This window comes from Equus asinus, chromosome 5, assembly GCF_041296235.1.
Source record: "Equus asinus isolate D_3611 breed Donkey chromosome 5, EquAss-T2T_v2, whole genome shotgun sequence".
NCBI lineage: Eukaryota > Metazoa > Chordata > Mammalia > Perissodactyla > Equidae > Equus > Equus asinus.
In genome coordinates, this window is record NC_091794.1 from 12,871,354 (window position 1) to 12,894,823 (window position 23,470).

Here is a 23,470-nt window from a genome sequence, read left to right on the forward strand (position 1 = left end):
ATAGTGGGGACTCATTAAAGAGCTTTAAGAAGAATGTGATAAATTTAGAAAGAAATCACTCTGCCAAATAGAACAAGAGTGGAAATCATGAAGATCATGTAGGAAGCTACTATGAAGGTCCACAGAAAAGATGAGCATTTTAACTAAGGCGACAGTAGAAGCAGGGAGAGGAATTACTACCATTCAGGATATTTGAAAGTCTTATTTTTCTATTGGGTACCTATAATGTGACAGACTTGGTTCTAATCATTAAGGATAAAACAGAAAATACAACAGACAAAAGTCTCTACCTTCATTTTCATGGAGGAAGAGAAATAATTAATAAATCAGTAACACATATGGTTGTTTAAGACAGATGATGTGTGTTTTGGAGAAAAGTAAGTTAGGGAATATGGATACGGAATCCCAAAGATGAAGAGGTTGCAATTTTAAACCGTGGTCAATAAAGGCTGAAAGAGAAGGTGACATTTGAACAAAGACTTGCAGTGGATGAGAGAGCCAGCTATGGTAATATAAGGATAGGAGAGGGTTCTTGGCAAAGGCAAATAAAAAGGCTCTGAGGCAGAAGTAGTTCTAGTGGGTCTGAGGAACGAAAAAGAGAATATGTAGCTGGAATATAGTGCATAGAGGAAGCAATTCAGAGAAGAGGTCAAAGAGAGAGCAAGGGGCCAGTGTAGGTCACTGTAAAGTTTTTGGCATTTATTCTGAGTGATATGGGAAGACAGTGGAGGGATTTGAGTAGAGAAGGGATTTACCTTTTAAGAGGCTTACTCTGACTACTGTGTTGAGAACACACAGCAGCAGAAAAGAGGTGCCATCATGGAAACCCACTAGGAGACTGTTGTATAGTTCAAATGAGAGATCATGGTATCTTGGTCTGGGGAGATAGCAGCAGAAATTTTGAAAAATGGTCAGATTCTTGGTGTAAAAGTAAAGCCAGCAACATTTGCTTGAGGAGTTAAGGGCTTCTGATCATCCAATTCTACCATGGTGGGGGGAGTGAGGGAGGGTTTCTTCCCACACCACCAACAATGCTTGGGACACTAGCTGGGTGTCCTACAGTTCAATTCTAACACTAACTACCCAGAGATAGCATCAAATTCCACAGGAAAAGAGCTCAGTCTCAGAAGACCACCCTCCACTTCAGAAGCCAATAGTAAGCCCAGGTTGTTACTTGTGCTTCTGATTGGCTGGCTACAAACTAGAGATTCCAACCAGCCCCTCCAACTCAGGATATCAATTGCAAGTGTAGGTTATTACTTGTACTTCTGACTAATTGGCTATAAATCAGAGGTTCCCACAACACTTGGGTTCCACTAATTTGCTGGTGTGGCTCACAGAACTCAGGAAACCCGTTTATTCACTGGAGTACCAGTTTATTACAAAGGATATTAAAGGATACAAATCAACAGCCAGATGAAGAGACACATAGGGCTAGGTCCTGAACAAAGGAGCTTCCGTCCTCATGGAGTTTGGGGCCTGCCACAGAGGCACATGGAAACATTCTGGTTCCCCAACCTGGAAGTTCTCTGAACCCCCTCCTTTTCAGTTTTTATGGAGGCCTCATTACTTAAGCACAGTTGATTAAATCATTGGCCATTGATGATTGATTCAACCTTCAACCCCCCACCTCTCCTCAAAAACCAGAGTGACTGAAAGTTCCACCCTCTATTCATGGCTACCAGCCCCCATCCTCAAGAGCTTTCCAAAGTCACCTCATTAACATAAGACTAACTATGGTGGGAAGGGGCTTGTTCTGAATAAGAAGACACCAATTTCACGTTTATGGCTCTGAAGCGATTTCAGGAACTGAGGACAGAAGACCAAATATTCTAACAAAAGATACTCCCATTGTTCTTATCACTCAGGAAATTCCAAGGGTATTGGGAGCTGTGAGCCAGGAACTGTGAACTAAGACCAAACATAAATGGTCAACTGAATGACTAGATATACTTCTTATAAATCACAATATTGCAGTAGTAAATGGAATATGTGAGAAAATGAGAAGGCAAGGCTTCCTCTAAGATATTTGGCCTAAACAATTGAAGGATAGAGTTACCAATTGCTGAGCTGGATAGCACTGTGGAAGTAGAAGGATTTGGGGAAAAGATCAATTCATATTTGGCATGTTAAGTTGGAGATACTCATTAGACATCCAAGTGAATATGTTAAGTAGGCGATAGTATCTATAAGTCTGAAATTCAGGGAAAAGTCCAGGTTGGAGATTTACATTTGCAATCCATAAGCAGATGGTACCAAAAGCATAAAACTTAATGAGGCTACCAAGGAAATAAATGTAAGAAGAAAAGAAAATCCATCCAAGAACTGAATTCTGGGGCATTCCAACGTTTATTTTGGTTAGGAAGATGAGGAACAACTATAAAGTGAGACTGAGGATGTTATTGGATCAGTTTACTATCCTCGGAGCCAAGTGAAGGAATTTTTTCCAGGAGAGAGTGATAAAAATAGTGTGAACTTACAGAGATGAATAAAATGAGGACTTGGAATTATCTATTAGACTTAAGAGTGAGGATTGAGACTGTGGCTGTCGAGAGCTTGTCAAGACTTTGTCCAGTCTCAGTGGAACAAAAGGAGAAAAGGAGTTTGAGAGAACTCTTATACGGAAAGGCTTTTAAAAAATATATAAAATACTACATAGAAACATTGACATATTTGTATTGGGATAACAATAATGTAGTACAGAGAAGAAAATTATTATTGTGCTTGCACGAAGACAATTTCTGGATCAGTGTTGAGTAAGTGATAAGCCCTTGTTAGGAGCAAGAAAAGTTCTATCTATCTATCTATCTATCTATCTATCTATCTATCTATCTATCTATCATCTATCTATCATCTATCTATCTTCTATCTATCTATCCATCTACTATCTATCGATCTATCTATCTATCTACCTGTCTATCTAATGGTAAAAGGAGAGAAGCTAGAACATATGGACAGGTAAATGGTAAATGTTTGTTTTTGAGATTTGTAAATTTTTATTTTAGTTACACCTATTTTCTCACAGAAATGTGAAACAAGGTCATCAGTCAAGAGTACAGATGGTGGAGGAGGTTTTTGATATTTGAGATGAGAAGACATTTCTTATTTAGGAAAGTGGGAGAGCAATTGACTCTAGAAGAAAGTTACACAAAGTTAAGATTATATAATATATTTTGTCCTATTCCATAGGCAAATCCTATTTTATTACCACAATTACTTATACATGTAAATGAAGTAAATCTTCAAAGCTCTTCCCTTTTCTTCTAGAAACTCTGAAAACCATTGCTTTGCTGGTTTACATTTAAATATAAGTTCTAAATGCTTTAAGTTGAATCCTATCGCTAAACTCTGGACATGATTAATTCAATGCCACCCTACCACACAACGGAAGACCAAGGAAATGGGAAATCATGGGCAATGTGCTTCCATGGGAAATGTACAACTTCTACTCAAGTTCAGGTTGGCAATGGCTGAAGACAATAGTTTCTTTTTTAATAATCTAATTTTTTTCTTCACCTTTTTTTTAAAAATAGACCCTGAACTAACAACTGTTGCCAAACTTTTATTTTCTTCTTCCCAAAGCCCCCAAATACATAGTTGTATATTCTAGTTGTAGGTCCTTTTACTTCTGCTATGTGGGACTCAGCATGGCTTGATGAGCGATGCTAGGTCTGCACCCAGGATCCAAACTGGTGAAATCCTGGGCCTCCAAAGTGGAGTGCATGAACTTAACCACTGGGCCATGGAGCCAGCGCCTCTGCATTTTTTCTCACTCATTTCTGTAATATTTGCTTGCTGATCCAATTAGTCACGTTTCTTATTAAGCCCATTGTGGCTATAAAATTAGACATAGCATTAAAGGAAAATTAGAAGCATGTACCGTTGAGCTTTAATTCTTCTTAATAAACAATAATCCATGCTTTGTCAAAACCCATAGAATCGTATACCACAAAGAACGAATTTTACAGTATGTAAATTAAATAAAATCAACCCAAATGTGGAGGAACCCAAAATGGAATACAATTTGTAACAAGTAGATCTAACTTAGTACAAATGAATTATATAACAATAATGACAGAGAAGAAAAAAACCATATCTAAGAAACTTTGGAAAACAGTGTTTTGACTGGATACAGGCTAAAGACAAAAGGAGTGATACACAAATACTGTGCTCTGTTTGGGTTTCTCACAGGGGCATGGCTTAGCCATTTGAAAAATTCTTTATTTGTGCACCAAGGTGGAACAAATAAGTACATATGTTGTAGAGAATGAGAGCTAGATTCTCCTGTCAGAAAAAGAAGTCAAAAATAAGGAAAGAGTGAAGACTAGAATAAACCCTATGGTATGAGATTGGAACCAGAAGTATCAATATGAGCCATGTGTTTAAAAAATACATACCATATATGTAGATAGAGAAATCAATACAGATATACATATAGATGAAGGATGTGTTTGTGTGTGTGTGTGCAATCTCCTAGCACTGCCCCCTGAGAGGGCTTAAAATAACTGACATCCCAGTAGAAATGAACACACCTACCACTCTGATCTTGGTTTCTAAAGGCCATTCTCCAACAGAAGGAACCAGGGCTCCTTGGAAAAGTGGTTGATTAAGAGCTACAGCAGGGAAAATACAAGGTGAGCCTTGAGCATTTGGTAGTGCCAGCAAGCAAAGAAGTGCTCAAAAAGGATGAGGACACATCAAAATGATATCTACCCTAGCAGTTTATTAAACCCAGCATAAATGGGGTGAAAACCAAAACACTCATTCCCTGCTTACTCCCTGGCTTCCTGGCTCCAGAATCCACTCTCCTCCATGGAGACAGACACAGACAAGGACAAGCACCTGGATTTGCTATCTCCCCCATGCAAGGAGATACAGGCTGGTGGGAAAGCTCTGACCAGCAAGGCCATATGCTCATCTTCCCTACCTAAAACCCCACATAAAAACCCTTCCTTTTAGCTTTTTGGGGAGTTTGGGATTTCAGCATTAGCTGCCCTCTCTCCTTGTTTAGTGCTGTGAAATAATAAAATTCTTACTTTCTTCCACTACCCCCGGTGTCAGAGATTGGCTTGCTGCACAACGGGTGAGCGAACTCACTTCAGGTTCGACATCAAAAAGGGCAAAGGAATCAACCTGAAAGAGGTCTTAATGGCAATTGGAACAGATTGGGTACAAAAGAAATAACAATACAGTCATGTGTTGCATAACAATGTTTCAGTCAACGCCAGACAGCATTTACAATGGTGGTCCCAAAAGGTTAGCACCATGTAGCCTAGATGTGTAGTGGGCTATATCATCTAGGTTTGTGTAAGCACACTCTATGATGTTCACATAATGAAATTGCCTAATGATGCATTTTCAGAAAGTATCACTGTCAAGTGACACATGGCTGTACTATTAGATTATAATATTTAAAATAAAATAATATCCATGATATAAATAAATAATTGAATAAATAATAAATGGAGGAAAGGGGGCAGTGTTTCCTTATCAAAGGATTCCAGTTAATAAATGTAGAAGAAACAAGGGATATAAAAAATTACCATTAGAATGACACAGTAATAGTTGTTGCATGATGGATGCTAAAAGTAGTAGGTAAAAGTTTGAGGAAAACAGGATGTATACATAGTCCCAAAGTATCCTTTCCCAAGATATATATTCATAACAAAAGGAAAAATAGTAATTTTACAATAGAAGACCTGGGAGACACCATCTTGACCAAGTGGTCAAGGACAGCATCACTAGTGCTAATATGGATCGACATCATGTACCCTTGATATGACACTTTGTGGTATTCTTGCTTAAAATGCGCAACCTCAATCTGATCAAGAGAAAACACCTGAAACAAGGGAAATTCTGCAAAAGAACTTCCCAGTACTCTTCAAAAGTATCAAGGTTGTGAAAGACAAAATGAGACAGAAGAACTGTGGCAGATTAGGAAGGCTAAGGAAACATGAGAACTAAACGCATTATGGGATTCCAGATTGGATCCGGAAATAGAAAAGTGACATTAACAGAAAAACTGATAAAACTCAAATAAAATCTGTAGGTTACTTAAAAAAATAATAAATTAAAATTTAACCTTTGTTTACTTTTAGGCAGAGCACACAATCTGTCCCCTCCCCCGACTCTAAGCCCCAGAAGGGCAAGGCCTATGCACACTGCAGTGGGTCATGAAATATTTGTTGAAAGTCTACATTAAAATTGAATTTCACCTTTCACACCATACTATCTAGACCTTTTATGAATTTTTAGTCCCCTCTATACTGTGAGCTTCTTGAAGGCAATGACCTTCTATACAAAAACTAGACCAGGATAAAGATAAATGTTTGCTAAATGTGTAAGACAATAGTGTTGAATATCTAATTTTAAATAGGATCCCTCCCTGTAAGGATAGCTATAGGCTATTAACTGAACTGTGGTTACAAACACCTCTGAGTGGAAATATATTGCATGCGTGTGATTTTGTATATGTGTATGCATGTTTTTTCCCATCATATTCTGGCACAGGTAAATGGAGAAGGATAGAAGAATGCCCTTTATTAATATACAAGATATATAACTCATTAATAAAATGAGCACAAATAGAGATTTGATTAATCTTTCTGTAATATTCTGTTCTCCCTCTGTACGACTAGAGTCAACAACAATTCTTAACTATGCAATAGTAAGCAAGAATTTTGTACTCTTGTTGTTTTGAAAGATATCTCATATATTATACTCAAAACGAGTTGTGAATTAACACAAAGAATCGTAGCAATTGACAGTGAAGCCAATTTATAATTGGGTTTCGAGCTTACACACTCACTCATAGGTTGTTACAACAAAAAAGAACAAAATAAAATTTTAATAATACTTCCTTGGAATGCATTGAAAAATAAATAAATTAAGACAAAATTATATTTGTCAAAATTTACATTCTTGAAAACAGAACTCTTCTTTTTGATTATGAATTTTCATTTGAATAAGGGAAAAGATGAACATTGTATTATAAGGTTGTCTTGCTTTAAATTAATTTTAATTAAAAAAATGAAGTTCATAGGAAGAAAAAAATTACTATTTATAAATAAAAACACTAAAGATGCCATTTTCAACCTAACAACATCATTCTGATGGAAAATTTCCATATTACTTTAATTTTAAAGAGGGGCATAACATCTTCATGATTTATTGAAAAGATATTTTTTAAAAAGGAGTAAGAGAATTAAACAATGGAAATGGAACAATTATTTCATAACCTAATGGATCAATGTTTTCTAGTTAATGCATACAATTTAATCGTTTTTTACATGTCAAATACAAAGAATCATGGATAATAAATAACATTCTGTGCTCAAAAATTTAGTCAAAACTTCTAAAAATGAGTTATTTACCAAGAATCGAGTATTCAATAACCAAAAATGAAATACGTTAAATAGATTTTTGACTTTGTCATCAAGTGTATTTCCTCTAAGCACAAACAATTCTTTTTCTGTTTGCCTCAAAGCCATTGCATGGATAAGATTTTGTTAAACTATAGACAATGCAATAGATCTAGGATTACTCACAGGTTTCCTTTTCAAAATTTAACAGTATCTCCTGATCAAGTTCTGGTTTAGATTTCGCCTCTAAATGAAACCAACATACATTGGAAAAGAAAAAGCCATTTTATGAACAGAGTAAGAAAAATAAACTGTCTCAACTTGTGACTTCTAGAGGTGAAAGTACTTTTAGAGTCTTTGGCATATGGTGACAAAACAACAATAATAAATGGTAAAACATGGTAAGTTAATCTATAGGAAACTTTAAATGGCAGTGAGGTGAATCTCCATAGGATTAGGGAGTGAGCTGAAATTAGAAATTTAATATCAGCCAGTGAATCACATATCCTAGCAATATGAGAATAGGGCTGGTAGAAACAAATTCAGAAGGTCTGGATTATTGTGTATGCACGGCCATCTCCTGAAACAGGTCGCGGAAGGCTAGTGGACCTGCCTGAAAGGGGTTAAGTTACATGGTTATCAGAACCCACCTTCAATAGAAAGCAAGCTTTAGAAAACAAATGGAAACTGAGGGTGATAATTTCATAAATGTTTATTCGTTGACTTATGCATTCAGATATTCAGCAAACAAATATAATTTGACCTGTCAGTATGACTTAAGACAGTATGATTTTAATTCTAAAGTTAAAACAAAAATCTCCCTCAATATTTTTCCAAATCTAAAATTAAGGTTTGGGGGACTATTTTGGAGACGGAAAGTGAATACACTCTAATATTACATGAAAACACAAGAATTGCAAAGATCTCACTGTTAGGGAAAAATGTAACTGATTGTAGGGGTTATTTTAAGATGAAAGGTATAAATAAGTGGCTTTTTTCTTTAGCTTTCTCCGACCCTTTATTCTTTCCTATGGCTACTCTTTCCCTCCTTCCAGCACATGCCACTCCCTCCTCCACCATCAGTTACTCTGAAAGAAACCACCGGTTAGATCCCTGGTTTCCACCCTCAGTGCACAAGAGAATCGCCTGAGGTGCATACCCACCCAAGGAAAATGAAATCAGAATCTCAGGAAAAGTGAGGTCCCGATACTTGCTTTTTAAAGAGCTCCCTTGTTGATTTTAATGTGCAGCCAATTTTGAAGAACTATCTTCTCAGAATTAACAAGATTAGTCAGAAAGTTTTTACCTAACACCCACTATGTACTCAGCCACTGCCTTAGCTTTATCGGCATATAAGAGCGGCATAAACGCTAGGCTGTCTTCACACTGCTTACAAATTTACTGCAATAAACATTTATTTCTAAAATCAGAGTTAGTGAGTAAGTGTGGGCTTATACTTCCTAATGTATCAGTTACAGACTGTACCTAAGAAAATTGCTATTAATAAAGTTAAATTCTCTAAAGTTTTGAATTATTTAGGTTTTTCTTATATTAAAATCTTTACAATAATATTATCTCAATTGCAATCTGATGTATTCTGATGAGAAAGAAAGAGTTGCAGTTATGCTGGTAAGATCTAGAAATTATGTACACCACTTAAAAGTGAACTCAATTAAAAGCATAGGCTCTGGGGTCAGGTTGCATAAATTTAAGTCTTAGCTTTGTGATTTACTAGTTGTATCCTCTTGAGCCCATCATTTAACTTACTTGCACTTTTATTTCCTCATCTGTAAAGTGGGGATACTACTATTCCTACTTTATCAAGTTGTGAGGAATAAATGACAGTTTCTGACATATGGCAAGTACTGTGGAAGTGTTAGGTATTATTATTATGTTACAGAGTTTTATGTTCTACCATTTTGAAAGGCTATTAATATTTATGTTGTAGATATTCTTATGCATGCTATGTCAAAAAATGCTGTGTAACCATTTGTTTTATGTTGTTGAAAAGTGTTTTTCGGATATCAAACTGTGGATATATCTAGGGAGAGTACATTATGAATACAAATATTCGTTATTTTTTGAATAAGAGACTGAGAATCTCCGGCATAGACCTGAAGGAATTTGAGAAGGGATAAATTGATATGGGTTGGCATACTTCATTGAATACTCATCAAAGAGGAAATGAGTTGAGTTAGATACTGAAATTATATGGAATTTGAATAGTTAAGGAGGAAGTGGGAGGGGGTTGCTGATGAGCCTCAGAAGTACACTTAATTATGAAACGTGATATGAATTGGACCAGGTGTCATAGTTGTCCCTTAGCCTAAGATTCTGTCTGTTGTTGTTGTTGTTGTTTTTACCCTGGGTAACATAGAAAATATCCATATTACCTATTCATGTATGAAGAGAAGACAAAGAGTTCCTCAGCATATGCCCAAATTTCTCTTCACACCCAAATACACTGCAATTGACAAAACATCAACACATCCAAGATCAGTCAGCCATATTGTGATAGAATGTACTACCAGCAATAGATTTCCTATATTATGACATTCAAAAGAGCATTCTTTATATTAAAAATATATAAAAGAACATCTTGATCATTACCACCATTTTTTACCATAATGAGAAAAGTATCCTTTATTTAGCAGCCCAGAAGTTTGAATTTTCTGTTATCCTAAAACATTATTTCTTTAGTGCAGTGAAGTTTGTTGAGAAGAATCCACTCTAGGACACCCAGTACCAGGGATTCTAGTCCTAACCACAACTCCTCTGTCTACTAAATTGATATTTAATTTTGAATAAATTACTAATATCTTAGTTTTCTTACTTGAAAAGTGGGAGAAATAAGATTGTACAAACAACTTACAGGGTTGTTGGAAAGGACCAAATATATAGTGCTCTAAGATACTCTGCAAATACTGATGGGTATATATGTGTATATATACAGTTTTCTGTTGAGTTTAGAGATGGAAATATTCTATTATTTCTAGTTTTGGTAATATTTTGTGTGCAATGAATGCATTTTTTATTGTAAACATCATTTTATGAGTAGCATCTGAAGTGGTCTGTGCTTTTTTGCTCTGAATCCTTAGTACCTAGAACAGTGTGTAGTACCATGTTTTTAATACCAAGTTTTTTTTAAAAAAGTTGCTGTTTGAATAGGTGTTAAAGTGTGTAGTGTAGTATAGTAGATTATTCCTGGAGTTGGAGGCAGAAGGAAAATCTTAACTTTTCTGCTTATTGGCTCAATGATGTTGGGAGGAATCTCTCTCTCTGAATCTTCATTGTCCTCAGTCCTTATTTTAAAAACACTGGCGCACATTTAACAGACACTATTCATTCTTTTCTCTTAAAATATACTCATACACAGCTGCATGAAATTTAAATAGGCTCATTGATTCAGTGAAGTCCACTCTACTTATTTTGCATAAAATTCTCTTTATTTACATGTTAAATACATATCGAGCACCTACTCTGTGGCCAGAACTCTGCTAGGCACTAGTTACAGCCAGGAACGACAAAGACATGCTCTGTGCTTTTATGATGTTTATAATTTGTGGAAAGTAAATAACCACTAATAACTAGTGAATAAGAATTAATCACTGATAACTAATGAATAAGAATTGCTATGAGGCAAAGGAACACAGTTCCATGAGAGTACTGAAAAATTGATGATCAGGAAAGATTTCCCTGAGAACATAATAACTGAATGGAAATTTGAGGAATGAGTAAAAGTTAAGAAGCAAGGGTGAGAGCGGGGAAAAAAAATAATCTAGGAGGAGGGAAGGACATATGCAAAGCCCCTGTGGCAAGAGAAAGCATGATCTGCAAGAGAAAATTTTAAAAGGATGCCTTCCTAGAGAGCAGAAGGCAAAAGAAAGCCTATGATTTGAAGACGGAGAGGGAAGACTGTCCTATAGGGTGCAGAAGGGTTTTACTCTTTATCGCAAGAGAACTGGAAAAGAAATTCTCTAAAGTTCTTCCTTATGCCAATTTACATATCAAATGAGATTTGAAAAAATTAATGAATCTCTCAGACCATCAAAAAACTCATAGTGTTTCCTTACAAAATATTTTCTATGCTGTTTTCAACAGCTTTCATGATAGGTATTTAAAACCAAGTTTATCTGAGTGAATGTTATTTTTGTGAGCTTTTTGCAAACTACAAAATAGGATGAAAATATTTTTGCTTTCTAGAATATTCATTTTCAAACTAGTAATAAGGGAAAATGGATTAGTAATTTTAAAAAATAATTTAAAATATAACTTTGATCCAGAATCTCCCTCTTCCATTACTTATTTCTTATTTTATGTAACTGTGATTCTCTTTTCCATAAATCCATTAGAGAAATGCATGTAAACATAGTCATAATATGGAAATATTCACTAATTGAATCACCACTTATTTAATTAGTTTCCACTCAGCCATCCCTCTTAGTTTAAGATAAGGTTTATCCTAACTCATTATAGCAATTAATTTGTCAACATTTAAATAAATTTCTTGCTAATGTGCATATACTCATATCTATCACTGTCATCTATCTACCTTGAATGTCCAAAATATTATTAAAAATATAAGTCAACTGCAAATTTAAACTATAAAATTGCAGGCTGGCCCAGTGGCGCAGCACTTGAGTGCACAAGTTCCGCTTTTCGGCGGCCCAGAGTTCGCCGGTTCGGATCCCAGGTGCGGACATGGCACCACTTGGCAAAAAGAGGAAGATGGGCCAGTATTTACTCCAGTAAAGTAGGGGTTAGCTCAGGGCCAGTCTTCTTCAGCAAAAGGAGGAGGATTGGCAGTAGTTAGCTCATGGCTAATCTTCCTCAAAAAAAAGAAAAAGGAAAAAAAACTATAAAATTGCAACTGATAGTTTCAGGAAGTCTAAGGAAATAATGTTGGGAATATTCTGACATTTCAGACAAAATATTATCAAATAAAGATTAAGATAGCAGTTTGCATTTATTAAATACTTCCTATGTGTTAGGCAGTGTTCTAAGATGGATACTTATTTGGTCCTCACAGCAAACCTATGAAAGAGATACTTTATCCCCATTTTTAGATGCAGAAAAGAATTCATGCAGAGGTAGTAGCATGTCTCTGCAACTCTGCTCAAAGGTAGATGAGTTAGCTGAGCGTCAGATGCAGGCAATCTGAACCAGAGCACATAGCACGCTACTGTCTCTTGGATTGGCAAAATTAAACCTGTTAAAAGTACAGTAAAAGAATACTGATGTGACTGGCATCTCAGAGAATGACTTGAATATCCAGTATTAGAGGAAGCTATTGGGAAAATTGATAAGATCCTTGAATAATTTGCATAAATGATCATTTTTGTTATTGTTTTTTTAAAAGTTAAAATTTAAGAATATTACATTGGACTATTATGAATTTTGGCTGGAATAATCACATATAAATAATTCGTGATTTCCAAAAATTAATGCACCACTTACTTTCTGTTAAATTTATGACAAATATACAATACTTATTTTTTAAGTAAAATTTTGAAGTCCTAATTAAAACATTTTTTCATTATTTACCAAGAAATTTTAGTCTGCATTTGCTGTGAATACTTTTGTTTGGTTTGTCTTCAAATGTCTAATCCTCTACTTATATAGCTCCTCACTGCGTGAAATATTTGTAGAATGTAACACACTGCTTCCTTCTAGAATAATCTAAGGAACAACATTCCTTTTCCTGTCATTGGCAGTCCAGACACATATTCAGGCTCAGCTAATCATTCACTACTTCCTGGGACTTTGAATCTTGAGGGAATAATGTGAAGTGGAGATACAATTGAGGACACATTTATCATGATGGGGATGGCTGCGGGTGAGATAGTAGCGAGAGTCTAGCAGAAGCATTGGTGACTGTTTCTGATGACGGTATTGAGCAGAGCAGTAAAAGGGTCGCCATCAGCAGTGTTTGACCTGGCTGCTCCTGCAGGATGAACTTAGTTGTGATTTTGTGGCTCAATCATTCTCCCTTGGTTTTTGTCCATTTTTAAAGCCTTGGTAGCCTCCAAAAAGCCTACACCAGATTGGTTAAGACATGGAAAAGATTTAATAGGGGGAAACACCTGAAGGGGGAGGAAGTGGCAATAAACCAAGAAAGGCTTCAGCCCATGATACATGTCTGACACCCGTGAAAGGAGAGGGAGGAGGAGAGCAGGGTTGGGAATTTCTGGAAGAGTTTTGGTCAGTTCAGTAGGATATCTCTAGAAAAAAGTTGCACCTTAGAGAAAGGCCACATTGGGAAGAAATAGCCCAGCTTATCTGTAGTAACTTTGCTGCGCTCAGTCATTGGCTGGGAGCAGCTTGGGAGAAGCATAATCTGATGGGAACATCAGGTTGGCTCCAAAGGTACATTTTCCTGGTCACCACATTGAGCCTTCAGAATTTTCATCAATTCTATAACCTGTTGGTATTATTCTAAAGATTCTATTTTTCTGCTTAAGTTATTCAGGGTCCTTTTTTTTCTTACTTTTCTTGCAGCCAAGAGGATCAAGTTGTACCATTTTATGAAGTCTCTCTTTAAGTGGCTTTTTATTGGTACCAGTTGTTATTGAAGTTTGATGACTTGTTATCATTCATAGGCTTAGTAGCTTAGATTTGTCTGTTGTATTTCCTTGCAACTTTAGTTGGAGAAAAATATGAAAATGTGTGCTGCTTTTTTTTTTTAAAGATTTTATTTTTCTTTTTTCTCCCCTAAGCCCCCCAGTACATAGCTGTGTATTTTTAGTTGTGGGTCCTTCTAGTTGTGGCATGCGGGATGCCACCTCAGCATGGCTTGATGAGTAGTGCCATGTGCATGCCCAGGATCTGAACTGGTGAAACCCTGGGCCACTGATGCAGAGCGCGCGAACTTAACCACTCAGCCACCAGGCAGGCCACGAAAATGTGTGCTTCTTATGGGTGTTTACGGGCACACAATCCTGAAGTGTTCATATTTCAAGTAAATGTTTCATTACAGGATTTCCTTAGCATTAGCCTCTTAAAGAGATTTGTCATTTTTCTTAGGGTAAATATCAAAATCCAAAGCATAAAGACTTACCTGGTTCCATGATCTGGGCCTACTTGCATCCTTAGTTTAATGTGACACCATGCCTTCCCTCAGTCTGTTTTCCCATTGGATTGCAGTTTCAGTTCCTCTCAAGTATTGTGTTAGCTCATGTCCCCCAGGAAGCAGATGCCAAGACGGGAGTAGATGTGCAAGCAATGCTTGAGAAGGATAAAGGGGAACTGGTCCAGACAAGAAAAGGAGAGTCTTCAGACTGCGTTGTGGATCTGATACCTGTGAAGGAAAAGCAGAGGAAGAGTCAACGATTACAGACCAGTTCCAAGGTTTCAGCCAGGTTAATAAGGAATCCTTGAGCCAAAGTCTCCTGTTAAAAGAGTTTTATGTCTAACAGGAATGGGTCTGCACCAGTACACCCAAAGGTGCTTAGAACTTGACCAGGATCCAGGAGCGAAGTAGCTGGGTCTGTCAATCAATTATGCTACTTGCAGAAGTAGACCTGAAAGGCTCATTTTGATGGCTACCATGTCCACCCCTTGCTCTAAAGAGATCTATTTCTCTGTGTGGGTTCAGGAAACAGCTTCTTCGTAATTCCTTTGGGCTTTTATTTCTGAGGGACAACAGAGGTTAATGGGAAGAACTATAGCCCATATTTCTGTACTGGGTCTCAGGGCTGCAATTGATACTTATCCCCTCCCTTGCTACTCTTCATTCTACATTCCTCTCTCTTCAGCCATTACTTTGGCACATCATAGAGACTTACCTGGTGGTATGATCCAAACTTTCATTCTTCAACCATCTGAGCTCTCGGCAATCCTACCCTTTTCAGTCCAGGGTTGCTATACATGTCCATTCAGAGTCAACAATGGGCAGAGCACTACCAGGAGATGCCCAAGTTGATGACCTGGATCTATATATGTGTCTTCATGATGAAATTGTGTAAAAGCATTCCTACCTCCTCCAGCTAATGATGTTTACTTACTTCTTTTAGGACGGTGACTGCTCTCTTACTTGTTCGTCCCTGAACACAAGGAACTCCGAGTACCCTGGTGGCAGCCTTAGCTGGTCCTGGTCCCCATCTTCCATAGCCATTATATCCTAGGATTCTAGACTCAAATTCTTTCTCTATCCAATCTTCAGGGATAGTCCTGTGCTTTCAAAACTTGATGCCAAAATAGTTGATTCAGACTGTTCTTTTCAGCTCATTCATTGTTTTAGTGGAGGGGCTAATTCCTGTAGCTTTAACTCTCATTTTTTGTGATATCCTACATGGTATATCTTAATGATTGTACCATGTGCCTTGAAGAGAATATTTTATATAGTTTGCAAATGCAGAATTCTATAAAAGTTAATTAGATTTTAGGGGGTCAAGACATCCAACCAACCACTGACTATTCAATCAACTGGTACAGTTTGGGAACCAGGGCATCCAACCATGCAGACCCCAGAGGTATGGGGATGAGGAGCCCAAAATCTCCTAGTGGGTAATTGGGAGTGACAGCCAATGGAGTCTCTCTTCATTCTAATTTTGGGTTCCTGGATCCGTGTAATCTTCCTTTTGGGGACACAGCACCACATAGGGACATTCATGAATATATTTTACCCTAAAGAATGGCACCCCAAACTTTTGGAGTGTTTTCTCCAAACTGCTTTTTCAGCTATGCCTGTAACAAGGTCATTTCAGTTCTCTTTGAGGCCAGCTGCCTCTTGATGGTATGGTATGTGATACCATCTAGGATGGTCATGGGTCGACTGATGCACCTCCTTCATTGTGAAGTGGGTCCCTGACCATATGCTACATTGTGTGGGATTCCATACCTGTGGATCAAGCATTTTGTAACTCCATGAATAATGGTGCAAACTGAGATTCTGAGAGCAGGAAAGGCAAATTCATAACTGGAATAGGTATCTATCCCTATGTACTGTTAGCCTCTAAAGGATGGAACATGTCACCATGTGTCTGGTTCATCCTCAAAGGAATTCCAGAAGCTTAGCTTTAGCCAGTGCTTTCTCCAAGTTTCTAAGAGCCACCCCAACAGCAACTTTGCCCCATCACCTGAGTTTCTTGGCAAGCAGTTAAATTTCATGCCCTGAGAAATTGCTTCCAAATCAATGAGTTCCTGCTAATCCAGTATTATAGTCCAATCCCCTTGATCAAGCACCCTCAAAATCTACCATAGGGGTACTTCTGCTGGTATATACTACCTAATTCTTGCGCCTACTTCAGTGTTCTTCCTACCTTATTAAGTCCGTCACATCCCCAGCCATGTTATGCTGGGATTTAGCCCTGGCAGCTAGGAGAGGTGAGTGCAGCTCCTGAGAGAGCCACCTCTTCTAGAACCAGGGATGTGTTAGCTCTCATTAGGTAAGAGTGGGCCACCTATGAAAGCTCTGAAAGTCCAGAGGGGTCTGAAGGACAATATCTTCAGGAGAATCCAACCAGATGTCCTCATTCTATATTTCAGGCTCCCAAAATTTTCTCAACTAAAACCCTGACCTTAGCAGGACAGATTTAACTTGGCTGACCATTTAGATGTCTTTGGTTCTTTAAGATGCTATCAGATTCTTAGTCTGCATCTTGGCTGTGTCAGCTCTTCCACTGAAGAACATAGGACCTCTTTAACATCTGCAAATGAGGCTCTATGGCTCTCACATTTAACTTTTTTTTTCAATGTTCTTTTTTCTTAGTGAGGTAACATTGGTTTATAACATTATATAAATTCAAGATGTACATACTTCTCTTTCATATTATTTTGATTTCTGTGTATGCTACATCATGTTTACTACCCAAAGACTAATTACTACACATGCGACCTCTCACCTCTTTCTTCCTCTTTCCTCTCTCTTTCCCTTCTGGTAACCACCAATCTGATCTCTGTGTCTATGTGTTTTGTTGTTGTTTTTATCTTCTACTTATAAGTGAAATCATAGAGTATTTGACTTTGTCTGACTTATATCACTTAGCATAATACCCTCAAGGTCCATCTATGTTGTCACGTATGGCAAGGTTTCATCTTCTTTTCATAACTAAGTAATATTCCACTGTGTATATCTACCACATCTTCTTTAGCCATTCATCCATTGAGTAGCACTTAGGTTGTTTCCAAGCCTTGGCTATTGTGAATAATGCTTCAGTGAACATAGGGATGCAAATATCTTTACACATTTCTGTACTTCAGATAAATACCCAGAATTGGAATAGCTGTATCATGTGGTAGTTCTATTCTTAATTTTTTGAGGAATCTCCATACTGTTTTCCAAAGTGGCTGCACCAGTTTACATTCCCACCAGCAGTGTAGGAGACTCCCTTTTCTCCACAACCTCTCCAACACTTGTTATTTCTTGTCTTGTTAATTATAGACATTCTGACAGGTGTGAAGTGATATCTCATTGTAGTTTTGATTTGTATTTCCCTAATAATTAGCAATGTTGAACATCTTTTCTTATGCCTGTTGACCATCTGCATATCTTCTTTGGAAAAATGTCTGTTCAGCTCCTTTGCCCATTTTTTAATTGGGTTGTTTATTTCTTTGCTGTTGAGTTGTATGAGTTCTTTACATATTTTGGATATTAACCCCTTATCAGATATATGGTTTGCAAATATCTTCTGCCAATTGTTAAGTTGTCTTTTCATTTTGTTGATGGTTTCCTTTGCTGTGCAGAAGCTTTTTACTTGAATGTAGTCCCGTTTGTTTATTTTTCTTTTGTTTCCCTTGCCTGGTCAGACAAGGTATTTGAAAAGATGTTGCTAAGACTGATGTTGAGGAGTCTTATGTTGAGTCTGATGTTGAGGACTACCTATGTTTTCTTCTAGAAGTTTTGTGGTTTCAGGTCTTACATTCAAGTCTTTAATACATTGTGAGTTAATTTTTGTGGATGGTGTAGGATAGTGGTCTTTTTTCATTCTTTTGCATGTGGCTGTCCAGTTTTCCCAACACCATTTATTGAAGAGATTTTACTTTCTCCATTGTATGTTCATGGTTGCCTTGTTAAAAATTAGCTGTCCACAGATGTGTGGGCTTATTTTTGGGCTCTCAATTCTGCTCCATTGATCCTTGTATCTATTTTGTTCCAGTAGCATGCTGTTTTGATTACTAGCTTTGTAGTATATTTTGAAATCAGGAAGTATGATACCTCCAGGTTTGTGCTTTTCTCTTAGGGTTCCTTTGTCTATTCGGGGTCTTTTATTCCATATAAATTTTAGGATTTTTTGTTCTATTTCTATGAAAAATGTCTTTGGGACTTAGAGAGAGATTGCATTGAATTTGTAGATTGCTTTAGGAAGTGTGGGCATTTTAACTGTGTTAATTCTTCCAATCCATGAGCATGGAATATCTTTCCATTTCTTTATGTCTTCTTTGATTTCTTTCAACTATGTTTTACAGTTTTCAGTGTATAGGTCTTTCTTCTCTTTGGTGAAATTGATTCCTAGGTATTTTATTCTTTTTGTTGCAATTGTAAATGACATTGTATTCTCAATATTTCTGTTACTTTGTTGTTAATGTATAGAAACACAACTGATTTTTGTGTGTTGATTTTGTATCCTGAAATTTTACTATGTTCACTTGTTATTTGTAATAGTTTTTTGGTTGATTCTTTAGGGTTTTCTCTATATAAAATCATGTCATCTGCAAATAGTGACAGTTTTACTTCTTCTTTTCTGATTTGGATCCTTTTTATTTCTTTTTCTTGCCTGATTGCTCTGGCTGGGAGTTCCAATACTATGTTAAATAAGAGTGGTGATAGCGGGCGTCCTTGTCTGGTTCCTGTTTTTAAAGAGATAACTTTCAGTTTTTCACCATTTAGTGTGATATTAGCTGTGGGTTTGTCATATATGATCCCTGTTATGTTGAGGTACTTTCCTTCTAGACCCATTTTATTCATAGTTTCTATCATAAATGGATGTTGTATCTTTTTGAATGTTTTCTCTGCATCTATTGGCATGCTCATGCAATTTTTATTCTTCATTCTGTTAATGTGGTGTGTCATGTTGATTGATTTGATTTGATGTATTGTCTTCTTTGAATGTTTGGAAGAATTCACCAGGGAAGTCGTCTGGTCCTGGACTTTTGATTTTTGGAAGATTTTTGATTACTGTTTTGATCTTCTCACTGGTGATTGATCTATTCAAATTCTCTATTTCTTCTTGTTTCAGTTTTGGAAGATTGTATGATTCTAAGAATTTATCCAGTTCTGGATTATTCAGTTTGTAGGCATATAGCTTTTCACAGTATTGTCTTGTAATCCTTCATATTTCTGTAGTGTCCATTGTAATTTCTCCTCTTTTATTTCTGATTTTATTTATTTGAGACTTCTCTTTTTCTTGGTGAGTCTAAGTAAAGATTTGTTAATTTTATTTATTTTTTAAAAAAAGCAGCTCTTAGTTTCATTGATTTTTTTTTCTATTTTTGTCTCTATTTCATTTATTTCCACTCTGATTTTTATTATTTCCTTCAACTGATTTTGAGCTTTGTTTGTTCATCCTTTTCTAGTTCTGTTCCTTTAGGTGTAATTTTAAATAGTTTATTTGAGAATTTTCTTGTTTCTTGGGACAAGCCTGTATTGCTAGAAACTTCCCTCTTAGTATCCCTTTTGCTGTATCCCATAAATTTTGGCATGGTGTATTTTCATTTTCGTTTGTCCCCAGGAGTTTTTTGATTTCTGCTTTGATTTCACTTCATTGACCCAATAGTGTTCAGTAGCATTTTGTTTAATCTCCACAAATTTGTGGCTTTTCCCATTTTCTTCTTGTAATTGATTTCTAGTTACGTACCATTGTGGTCAGAAAAGATGCTTGGTATTATTTCAGTCTTCTTAAATTTATTGAGACTTGTTTTGTGGACTATGTAAATAGCAATCTATATTAAGTTGATGGTCTCAAGTTTGATCTCTTACTAAAAGCCCCACACTTTTACTCCCTTCCCCCACATTTTATGTTTTTGATATCATATTTAACCTCTTTTTCGTGTGTATGTATCTCTTAACTTCTTATCAAGGAGATTGGTATTTTTAGTACTTTTGTCTTTTGTCTTCATATTAGCTTTATAGGTGGTTGATCTGCTACCTTTACTGTGTATTTGCCTTTACTGGTGATTTTTTTCTTTGATAATTTTCTTATTCCTATTTGTCATCTTTTCTTTTCCACTTAAATAAGTTCCTTTAACATTTCTTGTAAGGCTGGTTTATTGATGATAAACTCCTTTAGTTTTTGCTTGTCTGGAAAGCTCTTTATCTCTCCTTCCATTCTGAATGATAAGCTTACCATGTAGAGTATTCCTGGCTGTAGGGTTTTTCCTTTCAGCACTTTGAATATATCGTGCCACTCCTTTCTAGCCTGTAAGGTTTCTGCTGAGAAGTCAGCTGATAGCCTTATGGGGTTTCCTTTGTATGTACCTTGTTGGCTTTCTCTTGCAGCTTTCAGGATTCTCTCTTTATGTTTAAATCTTGACATTTTAATTACATTGTGTCTTTGTGTGGGCCTCTTTGGGTTCATCTTGTTTGGTGCTTTCTGTGCTTCCTGTACCTGGATGTCTATTTCCTTCCTTAGGTTAGGAAAGTTTTCAGCTATTATTTCTTCAAATAGATTCTCTGCCCCTTTTATTTCTCCTTCTGGCACACTGATAATATGGATGTTAGTATGCTTGATATTGTCCCAGAGTTCTTTTAGTCTGTCATCATTCTTTTAAATTATTTTTTCTTTTTTCTGTTCAGCTTGGGTGATTTCTTTTACTCTTTCATCCAGCTCACTGATCCGTTTTTCTCTGTCATCTACTCTGTTGTTGATTCTCTCTAGTGAATTTTTCATTTCCATTATCATATTATTCATTTCTGATTGGCTCTTTTTTATATTTTCCAGTTTTTTGTTGAAGTTCTCACAGTGCTCATCTATTCTTCTCCCAAGATCAGTAAGTATCCTTATGACTATTACTTTGCACTTTTTATCAGGTAGATTGTTTATCTCAGTTTCATTTAGTTCTTTTTCTGAGGATTTGTCTTGTTCCCTTATTTGGAACATATTCCTTTGTCTCCCCATTTTGCATACTTCTCTGTGATTATTTCCATGTGTTAAGTAGATCAGGTGTGTCTCCCAATCTTGGAGGTGTGGCCTTATGTAAGAGATGCTTTATGGGGCCCAGAAATGTCCCTCCTTCTTGTCACCAGTTCCAAATGTTCCAGGAGTGTTTCCTGTGTGGACTACATGTGCCCTTCTCTTGTGGTGAGGTTGTTTTTGCCTTGGGTGCATGGGTAGCCCAGGATGGCCCCTGGGCTGGCTGGTTGTAAGGCTGAGGCTGCTATGGTCACTTTAGTCACTTTATTGGGTGAGACAAGCCCCAGCATGACTGGCTGCAAGACCTAATAGCACACACCTGCTGCTGTCTTCCTGTTAAGCAAGTCAGGTCCCAGCATGGCTGGTTGCTAGCCTCAGGGACTCAAAATTGCTGTAGGCCTCTGGCCTGTGAGGTTTTTGTCCGCTCTCTCAGGAGTGCAGCTGGGTAGGGCCAGCCCCATGAGTGGCAGCACACAATTGTTTCAAGCATTGGAATGGGGGGAAGATCTCCTGTGTGGCTGTTTGAGATGGCCAGCAGCACAAGTCTGCTGCAGCCTACACACTCCACTGCCCATGGGCCCACACAGCCCACCAATGCAGTCCTGCCCTACAAGCACACTCTGCCCCACTTAGGCTGACCCAGTTGTCTTGCTGCAGAGGTCCCATACACCTCACCTACATGGGCCCACAGGTTCCTTGCAGGCTTGTTGGTGGGTAGGGCCAGTCCCTAGGGCAGGGTGTCTGCCACAGCAAAGCTGGATTAAATTGGTACTCTAGTGGGAAGGCAAACTCCTGTGCTAACAGGCCAGAGGAAGAAATCCAATGCCGTCTGCCAGCATCTGTCAGGCCCCTGCACTAGGTCACAATAATGGCTGCTGCCAGCATCTCAGTCCCTGGGGAGGTGGGCTTAGCCACCTCCTGCCTCTCTAAGATGTATTTGGAGCTTATAAAGTGAGTCTCCTTTACTGAAACACTATACACCTTTCTTTCTGGTGATTTTGTTGGTTTCTGGAACGAACGAATCTGTATATGGACCCTTTAAGAGCAGGCTTTTCTTTCTCTTATGTTTGATCACTTTTCTGGGGGTATTCCCTCTTAGTTTTAATAGCCAGTACAGCCAGGTATTACGGCACTTGTATCAGATGTGCTGAATTCAAAGGCTGCTTGTTGTGGCATAGCTCTCCAGCTCAGATCCCCTGCACCTCCAGGAAAAGCTTCATATCTTAAGATTGCCCCTGATCATGAAGTGTCATGCCTAGAAAGTGGTTTTCTTCACAGCAGAGGCTTATTTCTCCTCTTTCACCTCTGTCAGTATTGCCCCTGGTTGTGGGGGTTCTTCTTATCTAGTTTTGAGTTCTCTCTCAGAGGTAATTGTTCCACAGGTAGTTGTAGATTTCTTGTGTCCATGGGAGGAGGTGAACTCAGAGTTCTTTTACACCACCATCTTCTTGGCAATCCCCACATTTAGCTTTTAACAGCTGTTTACAGCTTTATTATCCCTCTGGGAATCAAGACATCTTAGCGGTAACCAGCCAACTCCATTTTCCTTGCAGGATTTTGTGTTAGTCCACATCCTCTGAGAAGGAGATAGCAAGATGAGATGACATGTGCAAGGGTTTTATTAGGAAAATGTCAGGGAGTGAAAATGGAGAGGAAATGAATGAAGAGCAAAGGAGTCCTGAGATGATGATACATGGAGGTAAAAGGAAAGAAAGATAGATGAAAGTGTCAGAGACTGTTATGGATTCTAAAGAAGCATTAGTATGGCCAACAGAGAGTCCTCCAGCTAAAATTGCCTCTTAGGGCAGTCCTGTATCTCCCAAGAGCAGACCTGCCTTGCAAGCCCTGCGGTGCTCAGTCAGCGGCTGGGAGCAGCCTATGGTAAGTATGGTTTTGGGCTAAATGTGATATATTTCGGTACAGAGCCACTGGAGCTCTTGGTCAATTAAGCTCCCTGTAGTTGAAGGTCAGCAGGGTGTATTTTCACAGCAGCTCTAGCATCACTTCACCATGTTTTTCAAATATCTGCAAGGGTATTAC